General features: G+C 40.9%; 1 protein-coding gene across 3 annotated transcripts in view; it reads right to left on the reverse strand.

The window, feature by feature from the left end:
- Nucleotides 1-14,988, reverse strand: part of PRKG1 (protein kinase cGMP-dependent 1) — a 1,133,286-nt gene that overhangs the window by 209,046 nt on the left and 909,252 nt on the right. The window lies entirely within an intron of this gene.

Consider the following 14,988-nt stretch of genomic DNA (forward strand, 5'->3'; position numbering starts at 1 on the left):
GATATCTGTAAACTGGTATTAAAGCTGCATAAAGTATATCCATCTCTTGCTGAGATTTCCTGTTTCGGAGAAACCAACATTGTAATTTACAGACGCTCATCTGTGCAGTTTTGCTCCTGTCCCTTAATCTCTCAAAGTAATTTGAGCTATCTTGAGTTATATCTTTTCTTAATGTCAAGTTCGATAAGCTAGAGGGTTTTTCTGATAAACAAAGCCAATAAACTCCATCTAGCTTGTCAAAGATTCTCTTAAGTCCCTTGGACATCATGATACCTTATTAAAGAAACATTGGCAAACAGTAGTATGAAAGCACACAGCCCAGCTCTATGCATCAAACTAATTCTATTACTGCCAGTTAACCGGGGGATCAACCTTCTTATCTCAGATGTAAAGACACAATTGGGTTATTGCTAGTGGAAAAGAAAAGTCTCAGTTGTAATAATAAACTATGCAATCGTGCTTCTAGCATATTCTTACAAGACAATATAAAAACCATTTAAAAATATGAACAAACAAAGATTTGGGTTTGATGGAGAACATTCTGGACCCTAAGGTACAAGATATTCCCACAGGTGTATGGTGACGATATTGAAGCTCCTGGGCCCCTCAGCAAAATCTGTAACAGAGTACTCCACCTACCAAGTGCTATTTATAATAATGGTACACCTGTAACCTTAGCACCCCCGATTATAGTTATTCCTATAACAATGGCTTCCCTATTTATACATATCTGTTATATCGGTGGCCCATGCCCACCACCACTGCCCAGGATGAGCATGGGTGCCATGTCACTCATCCGGCTGCTGTTGTTGATCTCGCGGTCTAGTCCTGCTGGCCTTCCTCTGCCCTCCAGCAAATCCCATGTCTCGCCTTACTCAGGCCGCCTTGCCAGTCTGTCTGTAGGGTGCATGAGCATGCTTTTCCATGCTCTTAGAGGGTCAGTGTTCACACACCCTAATCTTTACCAGCCAATAGCTGACAACCCTTAGGTACTTAGTTTACCTTCCCCTAGGGGAGGGTACCTGAACAAAATAGATGTTTCTAGTTTGCTAGTGCCTGCCAAGATGTGCTGTTCTGTTTATCTGCCTGTGTACAGATCTCTGACCATTTTCTGACTCTGACCCTCCACTGCCTGATTACAGCATTTACCCTTTGCTGTCTGCCTTGACCTCAGATCTGTTTTATGCATTTGCATGTACTGTGCCTGCCCTACCCTTGGCCTGCCACTGGCTACAATTTTGCTTGACCACTAGTGTTTGACTCAAATCACATACTGCATCCATTACAATAGCATGGCTTTGCAGAAGAAGAGTCCAGATGCTGAACTTTCCAGCCTACAGCCTTTCACCAATAGAAAACATTTGGCACATCATGAAACAAATATTCTGGCAAAAAAGACCCAGGACTGTTGAGCAGATAGAACTCTACATCAGACTAGAATGGGACAACATTCCCCTCCAAAAGCCCCAGCAATTGGTCTCCTCATTTCCCAGACATTTACAGACTGTTGTTAAAATAACAGGGGATACTACACAATGGTAGCCATGGCCCTGTCTCAACTTTTTTGAGATGTGTTGCTGCCATCAAGCTTAAAGTAATTTTTTTTCATGAAATGATAAAATGTCTCACTTTCAACATCTGATATGTGTTCTATGATGTATTTTGAATAAAATATGGGTTAAGATCTGAAAATCATTGCATTATGTTTGTATTTACATTTATTTACCTTTAACACAGCTTTCAAACTTTTTGGGAATTGGGGTTGTATCAGGGGGCGTAGCTAAAGGCTCATGGGCCCTGGAGCAAGAATTTAGCTCAGTACTCTGTGAAAAGGGGCAGGGGAGCACATAGCCTTCACGCTGCCTGAGGTAAAAATTGAAACTACACCCCCCATGCCAAATTCTTGAGCAAACCCCTTACCTGCAGCCAGAAGTGTAACGTGAAGATGCTCTGCCCCAGTGCAAAATCTATGATAGAACCCTACCAGCATGCACTTTCTATAATAATGGTGTCTTCTTATACGGCACAAGGGTCTATGGGCCCCCTCAGGCTCCTGGGCCAGGTAGCGACTGCTACCTCTGCACCCCCCATAGCTACGCCCGTGGGTTGTATATAAAGCTTCCTGTCACTTGACAACGTCTATTCTACAACCATAATGAGAAATTTATTATCCATATTTGTATTCCTTTTTTTTTGTGCCAAGGCCATTTATGGTGTTATTTCAGAACCTAATGTGAGACTAATGAACCATGATGCTTAAATGGGTTTTCCAAATGTTTTATACTAATGATTTATCCTGAGGATATGTCACCAGTATGTGCTAAATGGGGGACTGACTCCTGTCAGCTGTTTGAAGAGGTTACGACGCTTACAGGAGCAGCTTACCAAGCACAGCACCATCCACTGGATAGCACCTGTGCCTCATATCACAGCTCAGCCCCATTCAATTGAAAATGATTAAGCTGTACCTAAGCCATATGACTGATGAACATGAAGTCACTGGCCTAGGAAGAGCGTGCGCGCTGCGGCCTCTTCAACAGTTGATTGGTAGGGGTCCTGGAAGCCCTATGGATAGGTTGCCAGTATAACACACTCAGAAAAAACCTTTAACAAGCACCAATACAATAACAAATGACTGAGTAGGAAACTAGCTTAAGGGTTAGTCAATCTTTCTCTCCAACAGAAGATTGCAGTGGTGGTGAAGATGGTAGGAGCCAGCATAAGCAAAGGCCCCATTTTAAATTTTTCTGTGGTACACTCTAGTCCAGGGATGCTCAACCTGCGGCCCTACAGCTGTTGCAAAACTACAACTCCCAGCATGCCCTAATAGCTGTAGGCTGTCCAGGCATTCTGGTAGTTGCAGTTTTGCAACATCTGGAGAGACGCAGGTTGGGCATCTCTGCTCTAGTCAATATACATAGACAGCTTGTCACTGCTATCTCCTATCAGTTTGTGTCTAAAACTCCTATGCATAGCAAAGTATTATGGCACACTGGTAAGTAGCGATCAGTGGTTGGGATATATCCTCAGTAATAAACAAGATGAAACCATGGCACATATAATAGCAGATGTAGGGGGTATACCTATATGACAAAATTACAGGGTTGACACAAGTGTTTCAGTCCATCTGGGCCCTGAAATTTTGTCATATAGGTATACCCCTGCATCTACTGTTATATGTGCCATGGTTTCATCTTGTTGAAACCTCCTATGAAGACCTCCTATTAGGACCTATGTGTCTCCATGGTAGAAGGCTACAATAAAACCCTCTGTAGTCTGATCCTGCAGTCACTTTCCCTTCCACCTGTACCCCTTGTTATCCTTCCACAAATTTATATTAGTAAGAATTAGAGTAAAATGGATGGGAATATGAATGCACTATGTGTTTTTTTTGCATTTGACAAAAATATGTAAAAATGTTTCAAAGGTGGGATTTCCCTTTAAAGTAAGAAGGCACGTCTTTATTTTGAAGGCTGGTGAATACCAGATGCATTATCATTGTATTATCACATAACTCTTTTACGTCTTTTCATGCAATTTGAAATACAATTATAGCCTCTCGTAATGAATTATTTGGGAGAATACCGATGACAGTAGTCAAGAAATGCTTGCAACAAAGCAAAAGCTGAAATGCATAAATGTGCACTGAGCGAAAATATGTGGGTTATAAACTGAATGTGACAGCTCATTTGTCTAGCTACCAACCAAAGTCCATGGAGGGATATTGGTTTAATAATCCTCCTCTGAAGCCAGGCAAAATACACCAATACTGATTGTGAATCATTGATGATATTATGGGGCTTTTGAAGAAAACATTTATTTTGAAGCTGTCAAAGCCTTCTGTATCCTACAGCTTTGGGAAATGTCACCTTTCACATGTCTAGAACTGCATTTAATAAACTAAATCTTTCTTCTGGGGACACATATTTACAGAGAAAACCCATAAAGCCCAACACATTCTATATGTCAGAGAAATTAGAAAGCTGTGCTGATTGGAAACAAAACATATCCTGATTACTTTATTATCTATTGTTCTGCACCACTATCATACCCATCATTATAATATTACCATTTAGTTACAGTTCCAAAATCACCACCAGCATTCATATGACTAGGAAACATCTGAAACCAAAAGCCTTGGTGCCCTTACCACCAACAACAATACAAACTGTTATAATTAGAAATAAGCAAAGTATTCATAAATTTGATTCTGCTGCTTCGACGAATTTTGCAAACAAATTTGCTTCATGATGTAAGTAGTGGGTGCAATGACAGAGCCGCGTCATTGTACCCCTCAGAGGCCACGTTCATACATGATCGCGGCATCTGATGGCAATAATCGGGTGTAAAATAAAATAAATTAATTAAATCATACTTACCTCATCGATTTGCTTGTGATGGGCCAGCCACCACCATCTTTATTGAAGATCTAGTGCGAAATATCGATTTTGTGCAAGATATTCAATCAAAATGGCCCATCACAAACAAACTGATAAGGTAAGTATGATTTTATTTAGTTTTACACTATTTCAGGGAATTATAATTTAAAGAATGTGGGAAGTGCGTTGCATGCACTAACATTGACAGAGCAACCCACTTCCACAATTCGGCAGGAAATAAGGTGTTTAAGATCAAAAACACTATCACGTGTACGACCAATGGGGTCATTTACTGGGCCATCTGCCCTTGCAATCTCATCTACGTGGGATTAACGTCCCGGCAGTTAAGAAGAAGGGTTAGGGAACATGTGCTTTCCATTGATGCAGCGAAAGATGAGCAAGATATCACACAATTGAAGACCCTACCGAGACATTTTAAAGAGAAACACGACTCGGATGGTACCTTGCTTAGGATCAGGGGAGTTGATCGAGTGCTCATTTCCCCCAGAGGAGGAGATTGGAAGAAGACATTGGCTCAAAAAGAAACCAAGTGGATATTTTTACTTAATACAGTCACACCATTTGGTTTGAATGAGGGCAATAGCTTCGCGCCATTCCTCTAGATGGTGTAGCCTTTGATAAATTCTCCCTCAGTTCCCCCCCCCCCCTCCTCCGGGGGTCCCCTTGCCCCTCCCCCTTTTCCCCCCTCCTCCTCCCTTTTCTCCTCTCCCCTCCTTTCCCTTTCCTCCCCCCCTGTTCACATCCGATGTTTGGATGTGTGATCCACACACTGCGTCTATCAAATTGCTATATTTTTTGCAAGCATGCCAACACCTGCACTTCCACTAAAGCTCACGTCTCCTTTTTGCCTGTGATGAGACAATTCATCTTGACAATAATCGGGCCAATCGGAGACATGGGCTCTGGGTATTTAACGATCTTTGTGTAACCTTGGTGGGGCGCTGTTCTGTAGTGCCACCCCATTACTGCATCATATTTAATATATCTATTATTGTCCAATTTTTGGTCGTCTTTTATGTGATTTATCAATAAAATATTTGCAATTTATGTTCATGTGTGTTTTGTTTATCGGATCCACTATTTCAGGGAAAATCGATTTGCTACCAAGGAGCACGAGAAAATTTGGCTTTGTGGACTTCGATTCGCTCAACACTAGTTATAACTATGATCTAATTATGACATCTTACATTTAGTGTCAGGAGCTTGCCCAACCATGATCCTGTGCATGACTTCCCAGGATGGTTGCCATGCCGAACAACCAAACTTCGGTTAATCAGTCCATCTGTGAGCGTCCCATCCCAGAGCTAGGCAGGGGATTTAACTCTAGCACTGACTGCTACCCTTGCCTGTGATTTTGGTCCTGAGCTCCTGTTAGTTCTGTCTGCTAAGAACAGTACTTCCTTTTTTTGGATCTTTCTATGTATTGACTTCAGCTTATTTCTGGTTTAACCTTTTGTCTATAGCCTAGGCTCCTACTGATTCTCCTAACTTTGACTCCTCCATTTTTTCTAGTTTAACCCTTTGTCTTATGTTTTGTCTTCTATCTACTCTTCTGGCTCAGACTGGCTTGTTTTACTTTTCTGCTACTCCTTGGAACCTGACTGGTCTATATTTTAGCCTATGTCTCTAGCAGGCAAGTCCAACTGGACTCGTGGTGGACTCTGGTGAAAATCTAGTAGTTGCCTTAGATCTCCTAGAGAAGGTGAAGCAGCTTTACATTTTGCTAGTGGTGGTCCCAGGTGGTCTAACTGTATTCTTTCTCACCTCTGTTTCTTTACATTTAGCCTCTTATGCCACGGGTCACCCATATTGTACTACTATTATATTTTGTGCTAGTTGTCCTTGTCGTAGCATCCCTTGCTTTCCTATTGCTATGCTAATGGGGCTGACAAATGTTGGCTTGTGGTACATATATCCTTATATATTGCTAATACAGGATTATGGCCAAAATCCTAAAGGTTAGTTCTTTTGTAATCCGGTTTCATTTACTCTTGGATAGTCAGAATGGCACCATGCTATTCAGATCTATTCAGTAAAATAACGTTAGTCTGGCAGAAATGTTATGGTCCTATTATAAGTCAGTGGGTAATAAAAATGTTCATACCAATCAAGTTTCTAAGGGATTATATCACATATGTCATATCTATTACAGATCCTGTATGGACAGAAGCCATGGCATCTATTTGAACATCGTCTTGCTGTGTGTAAGCTCTGAAAAATGTCTTTGCCCTTTTTGCTTCTTTGCCTTGCTAGACTTATATAACATATTCTATACATTATAGGCAGAGATGCAAAAACACACACAGTTACACATTTTGCAAGGTATCCAATTTCTCTTTTAAAGGGAATCTGTCACCAGTGACCTCCTTCTCCAACTGTTTGCATAAACACATAGCTGTCGGTCACCCGATTATAATGCTGTATTACTTTAGTTTTTCCGAGGCTCCATTCCTAAGTTATAATAATTTTTATTAATAAGCAAATTAGGCCTTTGGTGCATTGAGTGTGTTAACCAGCTCCATTCACTACACAGTGGTAATTCTAGCACCAATTTCCAGAGTCACGGCTACGCTAAAATAGCTGATCTGAAGGAAAAAGCAGTGTCAATCCCCCGCCAAACTGATAGTAATGGCCTATCCTCATCACTTGTAGCTGGAAAACCCCTTAAAGAGGGTTATCCAGGAATTTGATATTGATTGTGTATCTTCAATATCAGAACGGTGGGAGTCCAACTCCTGGTATCACTGCCGATCATCTTCTATAAGAGACTGCGGCACTCTGTGAGTGCATGACCTTTTCCTAGGTCAGTGACATCACCGTACATTGGTCAAGTGATCAAGTGGCCTAGGCACTGTGTATGGCACTCTGCATGGCAAGCTGTGAAGAGACAGCAGCGATCACCGGAGCTCCAGCGAGCACAGTGACCTCTTCAAACAGCGACTGGTGGTGATGCTGAGTGTCAGACACTTGACTATCTGATAATGATGACCTTTCCTGGAGATAGTCCATCAATATCATATTCCGTTATAACCCCTTTAAAGAGAATAAGAGGAGAAGACAATTTGACACAAGAAAGTTATTCAGAACTGAAAAAACAATATATATCTTTGAAGTAGATCTGTCGTTATACAATATCCCTTGGTTTCAGGCCAGCATATTACAAGGACAGGTCAGTTGTACTGTTTGCTGTTACACCTGACAAATAATACAGTGGGATCATGATTAGAACTCCGTCCCATTCACTGAGTGCCTTTATTATGGATAAGATACACTGAGTAACTTTTAAGAGACTGTCACCATTGACAGTGTCCTTGTTTGAGCTACCAGTTTGCCTGTGTTCCTAATTCCAGTGTGAAGAAACTATACTAATACTACATCTGGATGGGAGACCTCTCCAGTAGTCTTCAGTTCTAGTGTACTCTGGTTTGGCCTCCTTCTCTTCCTCAACCTTGTGTAGACAGTAAGGGGACTACCTCTTCCCCCTTAAATATTCATAACTGTATTCTATGTTAGGTGTAATTACCTTAAAGGTATTTGCCATCTGCATTAAAAGTTCTGGTTTCTATTTCAGGAACCGTACCATTGGTTAATGAAGAAAACTGTATTATAGTGTTGACATTTGATTTTACCTTGAATCATAATTAAGTGATTAAGGAAAGAAAAGTAAGCTCTGCCATATCCCACTAAAAGCTATTCACTTGACTAGCATAAATCACTCAACAAGGGCTGTAAATCATTTTCATTAACACCACAGAATATAAAGAAAGAAGTCTATTGGGCCGTTGAGTATGATGATCATTATTAACTAGGGGTTTACCTAGAAGTTATTAGAAGTGATGGCATATGGCTGATGTGTCCGCACCTGACATTTGGGATTCCACCAGATCTTCAGAATAAAAAAAGCTCAGAGCTATTTACAGTAAGTTACTTGGGCAGATATACCATAACTGGCATTGCAAGCGCTAGTGCAGAATGTGCCAAATTTATTAAGAGGCCTGGGCTTCTTAATACATTTTGAGCATTTCCAGGCATTTTTTGGACCATCGGCCGGTTGGGAGCCACCATTTAGGCCAGATCTTCCAAGTAGGTAGGGGCCGTGGTGTAGATAGAAGTTAGGGGTGCTGTGTTCCCTACCTAATGTGACACTTATTTTCTGCAACTACCCTAACAACCCTGTTATAGTTTCCTTATCTATAGAAAGCATTGTATTTGCTGCAAACTTTATACCCCCTGAGAGGACTTCTGTCACCAGGAAATTCACTGTTAAACCAAACGAAGTGGCTTGTAGAGCTAGCTCAGCTGAATGTAATGCCACCTTTAACTTGGTCATCCATTGCTTAAATCAGGACAAAAAAAAATAGCTTTAATCCATATGCAAATGAGCAGTTAAGTGCACAGAGGGAGGGCCACTCTGTACACCCTTGCTCCTCCTGCTTCCTCGAAATCATGTCAGGAATAATCGTGGGTAAAACCTGCTTTTACTTTCAGCTGTATTCACTGCATCCCGATTTCTAATGGTGATATCTGTACTGAAGATATTGCTGCCATTCTGGCATTATTGAAAGCTTGGAACACCAGCTTTCAAACAATACAAAGCCTATATCTATAGCTGGTACCAAACCAGATATATGAGCAGCTAAAGCAGCCGCCCCCATCCCTGTCAGTCTGGAGGAGGAGGGGGAGCAGTTGCAGAGATGACAGCCTGCAGGAGGAAATATATTTTTTTTAAATATATAGAAACATGGTATTATCATCACTATAGTGACCGACATAATAAAATTATGTTGTCTTTATCACACAGTGAAAGCTGTAACTAAATTCCACAAAATAATGTAAAAATTAACTTTTTTTTATCTTTCCCCCTAAAAATAATATAAAAGTTATTTAACACACTATATATACCCCAAAATGGTCCCTATAAAACCTACAACTAATCCCGCAAAATATTTTATTTTTATTTTTTTAAAGTTATGACAAAGCGAGAAAATATTGGTCCTTTAGGCTAAAATTAATTATGTCACTAAGGGGTTAAAAATGCAATAGAGTCCCCTAAGTTGTGCACCAACAAGATTTACTGCAGACACATATTAAAAATCTACAATTAAAAAAGTTAGATTTTTGTGAGGGGTTTTCCAATTTTAATGTGACTGTTAGGGCTCTTTCACACGAGCAAATTCCGCGCGGGTAATCCGCTGCGTGAAAGAGTGCCAAGCCTGTTCCAAACAGCAGAGACACGGAGCATTAACATGATTGATAATGCTCCGTGCCTCTCTGTGATCTTTTACTACAAAATCACGGTGACAACTGTATCTCACTGTGATTTTGTAGTAAAAAGATCACAGAGAGGCAAAGAGCATTATCAAACATGTTACTGCTCCGTGTCTCTGCTGTCCGTAATGGGGCTTGGCCCTCATTCACGCAGCGGATTACCTGCATGGGATCCCCTCATATGAAAGAGCCCTTAGGAGGTTAAGTGCTCATTTGCATATGGATTAAATTAAAGAACATTTTCTCCAGAATGAAGGAACGGATCACTAAGTGAAAAGTATCATTACATTCAGCTGAGCTAGTCCTACAAGGCAATGTGCCTGGTTTATCAGTGAATCTTCTGGTGACTTTTATGTAGAAGTAGAAGATATATGTAAATTACAATCTAATATCAGGATAATTTCTAGTCTTAAAATGTTACAAAACGTGGTTGTTTGTTTTACCAGGGCTTTGGTTTATTCAGTATTGAGAATAATAGCTTTAATGCTTAAAGGGGTTCTGCAGTTCTCTTAAACTGATGATCGGGGGTCGGACACCCAGGATCCCCGCCGATCAGCTCTTTGAGAAGGCAGCGGTGCTCCAGCAGCGCCATGGCCTTCTCACTGTTTAGCGCAGGCCCAGTAATGTCACGACTAGTATCACAGGCCTGGGCGGCGCTAAACTCTGTTCACTTGAATGGAGCTTAGCCCCTCCCAGGCCAGTGAAATTAGTCGTGACGTCACTGGGCCTGCGGTAAACAGCGAGGAGGCTGCGGCGCTACTGCCAGCTGCCTTCTCAAATAGCTGATTGACGGGGGTCCCTGGTGTCGGACCCCTGCCGATCAGATGCTGATTATCTATTCAGAGGATAGATCATCAGTTTAAAAGAACTGCAGAACCCCTTTAATTATCCTTTAAATGACATGGTATCTATCTGGCGCCACAGGAAATAGGACCTGAGATATTGGGCTTTTCTAGAAAGACAGGTCAGTGTCAGAAAGTGAGAAGGCTGCTGAAATATCACAATGAATGCCAGTTTCAGGTATTTGTTTGAGGGTTTTAAGAACTTAATAAAAAGTTACATTTAGGTATAATTCTTTTATAGATGTGTATAAAGAAAAGCGACTTCTCATTCTCGATGTCATGAGTGGGACAGAGACATACGTTTACAATACTAACAGCATCCATCTGGAATTTCACAGCATTCACAGTGTTAATCTCACCAATTTCCCCGTGGAAGTGCAGAAAACATAAGTACATAAAGACATAATATCACACTCTGATAAGCCTGTTATCCTTGCGTGCACAGCATCACTAAACTCACCGATTTAGGTAAAAGGGCATCTGAACTGTTGGAAAAGTTGTTGTTCAAGGTTACAAACTAATTTAGCATTTCTCCTTAATCAATAGTCATCTTTTATTTCTCACAGTATGACTCAGCATGTATAGATAAGGCACATGAGTCCCCACAAGGACAAAGAGAGGTCACTTCCAAATCAATGGCTAGAAACAGGAGCTCCGGAAAATTTCTGGGTCAGGTCACAGCATCAAAGAGACAAACTTTTCTTGCCATTCACTTGGCAGGTGAGGAAAAGGATAAGAATAGTTGGCAACAGACCCAAATTTGAAGGGACAATCTTGGTAAATTACAGCTGTGCCCACCCATAAGTGGGAGTTCTCAGGTAGGTTTGGGCCATTCCTGGGCAGGGACTCTGAATTTACCAACAGCAGTGATGGTCCAGTAAGTATGGATATGTTACAATCACTTTTATTTTGATAGGAAGAGAATATAGAAATTTGCGATATATTTCTTTGGTAATCGCTTTTATATTTATATTTGCTTCACCTTGTATTTTATTAACGTAGATGCTGACCTTAATTAAAGACTTGGTAGTGTATGCACTTCCTCAAGTTTTTGTTGTTGGCAGCTATAGAAGTGAATGGAACATTAGTGAGGCATGGACACTACTGCTCCTTTTATGTGATTGCTGGGGGTTTCATCATGGGATCCCCACATCTCCTTAACCTATGTATAGGAGATACGGTCTATGCGGGAAACCCCCTTTAGGATTGTGCCATGAAACAAATTCTACATTTTTCAAACCAGCACCTGTTTTAGAAAATTTTTCTATTTGCTTGGAATTAAAATTGTTGTATAGCCACTGAGCTATTCAATAAAATCTATCTGTATAGAGTCACCTGCTGTTTGTTCTTTTCCTTATTTTTTTGTCCATCTCATTGAGGTGGTCGCTCATGCTCAGTTTACATCTTCAGCTGCCACCAGCCACATCTTCTGCTAGAAGCAGTGTCAGTTTTAGGAAAAGAGCTGCAGCTGTCAAAGAACATACTCCCTGAGCTGACAGCCTGAAGGGAATCTAGCAGGACAATTGGAGCAATGCATGGGAAGATCTCGAGTTTCTCGTGGAGTACAGGGGTGCTTCTAGCTTTCTTAGAAAGAGATTGTCACATATTGTATGATGTTGGATTTTCATTTTTGACATCAATTATGGCCTAAGAAGGGGAAGGAGGGACATGATCAAAACTTTTAAATATGTTAAATATTTAAATAGAAAAGGTTCAGGAGGGAAGTGTTCTTAGTTAGAAACTCAACTGAAAAACCAGGGAGCACAATCTGAAATGAATGCATTTTGCCACATGATCCTTGTGATCTCTAGGACTTTGCGGCAATCACTATATGTTGTGATAACTGAGACTGTCTACAAATCACTATATGTAACCAATTCATCTGTACATTCTTAAACTGCTCCCCTTTTGGCCACAATTTGCAAAAAAAAATTGCTCCACAAAATTCTACCAAAAAACGGGATTAAATTTGCTGACACAGTAATTTATATGTAGCGATTAAGCACTCCAGCAACACTGAATGACAAATATTATTTGAGGGAGAAAAGTCACACTGCCATATTGGGCATTGCCTCTCCATTCACCGAATTCATATATTCATTCATCTGACGTGCATAGAAACTTCGGCAATATTTGTCATTTTTCAGTGACAGATTAACTGGCCCTCTCCTTTTTGGAGATTGCTACATTTATTCATAATTCTGTCCATAACCGTCAAATATTACAATGTGTAAACGTGAGATAAAATCCCTATTAGAATGACAAAGCTAGATTGCTTTGTTTTGACAGGTATTGAAGAGAAATGACTGCACTCAACATTAAAGGAGTTTTGACATCACTTAATATTATTTACAGCGAATGCTCCGCTAACCTTCCTCAATGTTTTTTGACGTGTGAGATTTAGAAATAAATGCATGCTCATTTAAATATTGCCAATGACTTTCCCTAAAACCAAGAGCACAGATGTTTTGTCCTTCCTTGAGGATACATTGTACAGTATCTATTCTTTATAGCACATAATAATGAATAATAACCCACCCTCTAAAACAGACTCACAAATAAATAAACAAACAAATAAATAAATACACAGATATATGCCAAAAAACTGTTAAGAGGAGACTGTGTGAATCAGGCCTTCATGGTAGAATATCTGCTAGGAAACCACTGCTAAGGACAGGCAACAAGCAGAAGAGACTTGTTTGGGCTAAAGAACACAAGGATTGGACATTAGACCAGTGGAAATCTGTGCTTTGGTCTGATGAGTCCAAATTTGAGATCTTTGGTTCCAACCACCATGTCTTTGTGCGACGCAGAAAAGGTGAACGGATGGACTCTACATGCCTGGTTCCCACCGTGAAGCATGGAGGAGGAGGTGTGATGGTGTGGGGGTGCTTTGCTGGTGACACTGTTGGGGATTTATTCAAAATTGAAGGCATACTGAACCAGCATGGCTACCACAGCATCTTGCATGCTATTCCATCCGGTTTGCGTTTAGTTGGACCATCATTTATTTTTAAACAGGACAATGACCCCAAACACACCTCCAGGCTGTGTAAGGGCTATTTGACCATGAAGGAGAGTGATGGGGTGCTGCGCCAGAAGACCTGGCCTCCACAGTCACCGGACCTGAACCCAATCGAGATGGTTTGGGGTGAGCTGGACCGCAGAGTGAAGGCAAAAGGGCCAACAAGTGCTAAGCATCTCTGGGAACTCCTTCAAGACTGTTGAAAGACCATTTCAGGTGACTACCCATTGAAGCTCATCAAGAGAATGCCAAAAGTGTGCAAAGCAGTAATTAAAGCAAAAGGTGGCTACTTTGAAGAACCTAGAATATGACATATTTTCAGTTGTTTCACATTTTTTTGTTATGTATATAATTCCACATGTGTTAATTCAAAGTTTTGATGCTTTCAGTGTGAATCTACAATTTTCATAGTCATGAAAATAAAGAAACCGCTTTGAATAAGAAGGTGTGTCCAAACTTTTGGTCTGTACTGTATGTATAGGTTTTCTATGCTTAAATACTGAAAACTAAAACTTTGAAAAAAAAAAGTTTTTATTCTGATCCCTATAACTTTTCTTTATAGTTATGTCATAGGAGTATAGTAAAATCTCTAATTGATGATCTCCTATGTTGGCCTGCCACCTGCATCTCTAACATGCTAGGTCTCTTCAGAGAGACTCAGAGTGTTAGAAATAATGATCAACCTCCCCAATCTCTGCACAGTGATGCCGGGTTTTTCACCATTTAGATGCCATGGTTGCACTTGAACGATCAACATTATTGCGGGTCACAGAGTTTTCCCGCAGGCCTCTGTTGCTTGAAACAGCAGAGACCCACCAGCTATGACGCTCGCTGCATGCACGAGCTGGTGCCATGCTTAAAGACCCTCCCAGCACCAAACATGTACGGCGCTGGTAGTCAAGAGGTTAATATGTGTGTTACAGATGCTATTTTCCTGACTAAAGCTGGATTTAGACATTCAATAGCTGTCTCTCCGGACACCCTCTCGGCCCCCTCATACACATACTGTATACGTTCGGCTCGGTGTATTCTATGGGGAGAGTGGAGAACGCCCCTGCCAGACACTTCTGATGGTGGATTATCTCCAAGGAGAACAAAAGGATCTGGTGAAAATATTCATTTTGCCCATTCCTTCTTTTCCCCAACATCCTCCATCAGGGGAGAGAATGGAGCTCCCCATACACTGTCAGCCAAACCTGCTGTTCTTGCCAGGTTTAGTAAACAATACAGTAAAGTGTATGGGGACCTTTATGCTGTAAAGGAAGTGATCATTGGTCTCTGGCAAATGAGTTTCTACATCATATCTATTTGATTGTATAGGAATTTCCTCCCTTCATCTCTTCCTTTTACTGTTTTATCTCATTTTACAGTAAAAACTGATAACGAAATCTCTGTGTGCCCTAGGAGATCGTTCATGCCCCCACCCCATCACAGTGATGTGACCAGCTGCAAG

Source organism: Bufo gargarizans, chromosome 6 (assembly GCF_014858855.1).
Source record: "Bufo gargarizans isolate SCDJY-AF-19 chromosome 6, ASM1485885v1, whole genome shotgun sequence".
Lineage (NCBI taxonomy): Eukaryota > Metazoa > Chordata > Amphibia > Anura > Bufonidae > Bufo > Bufo gargarizans.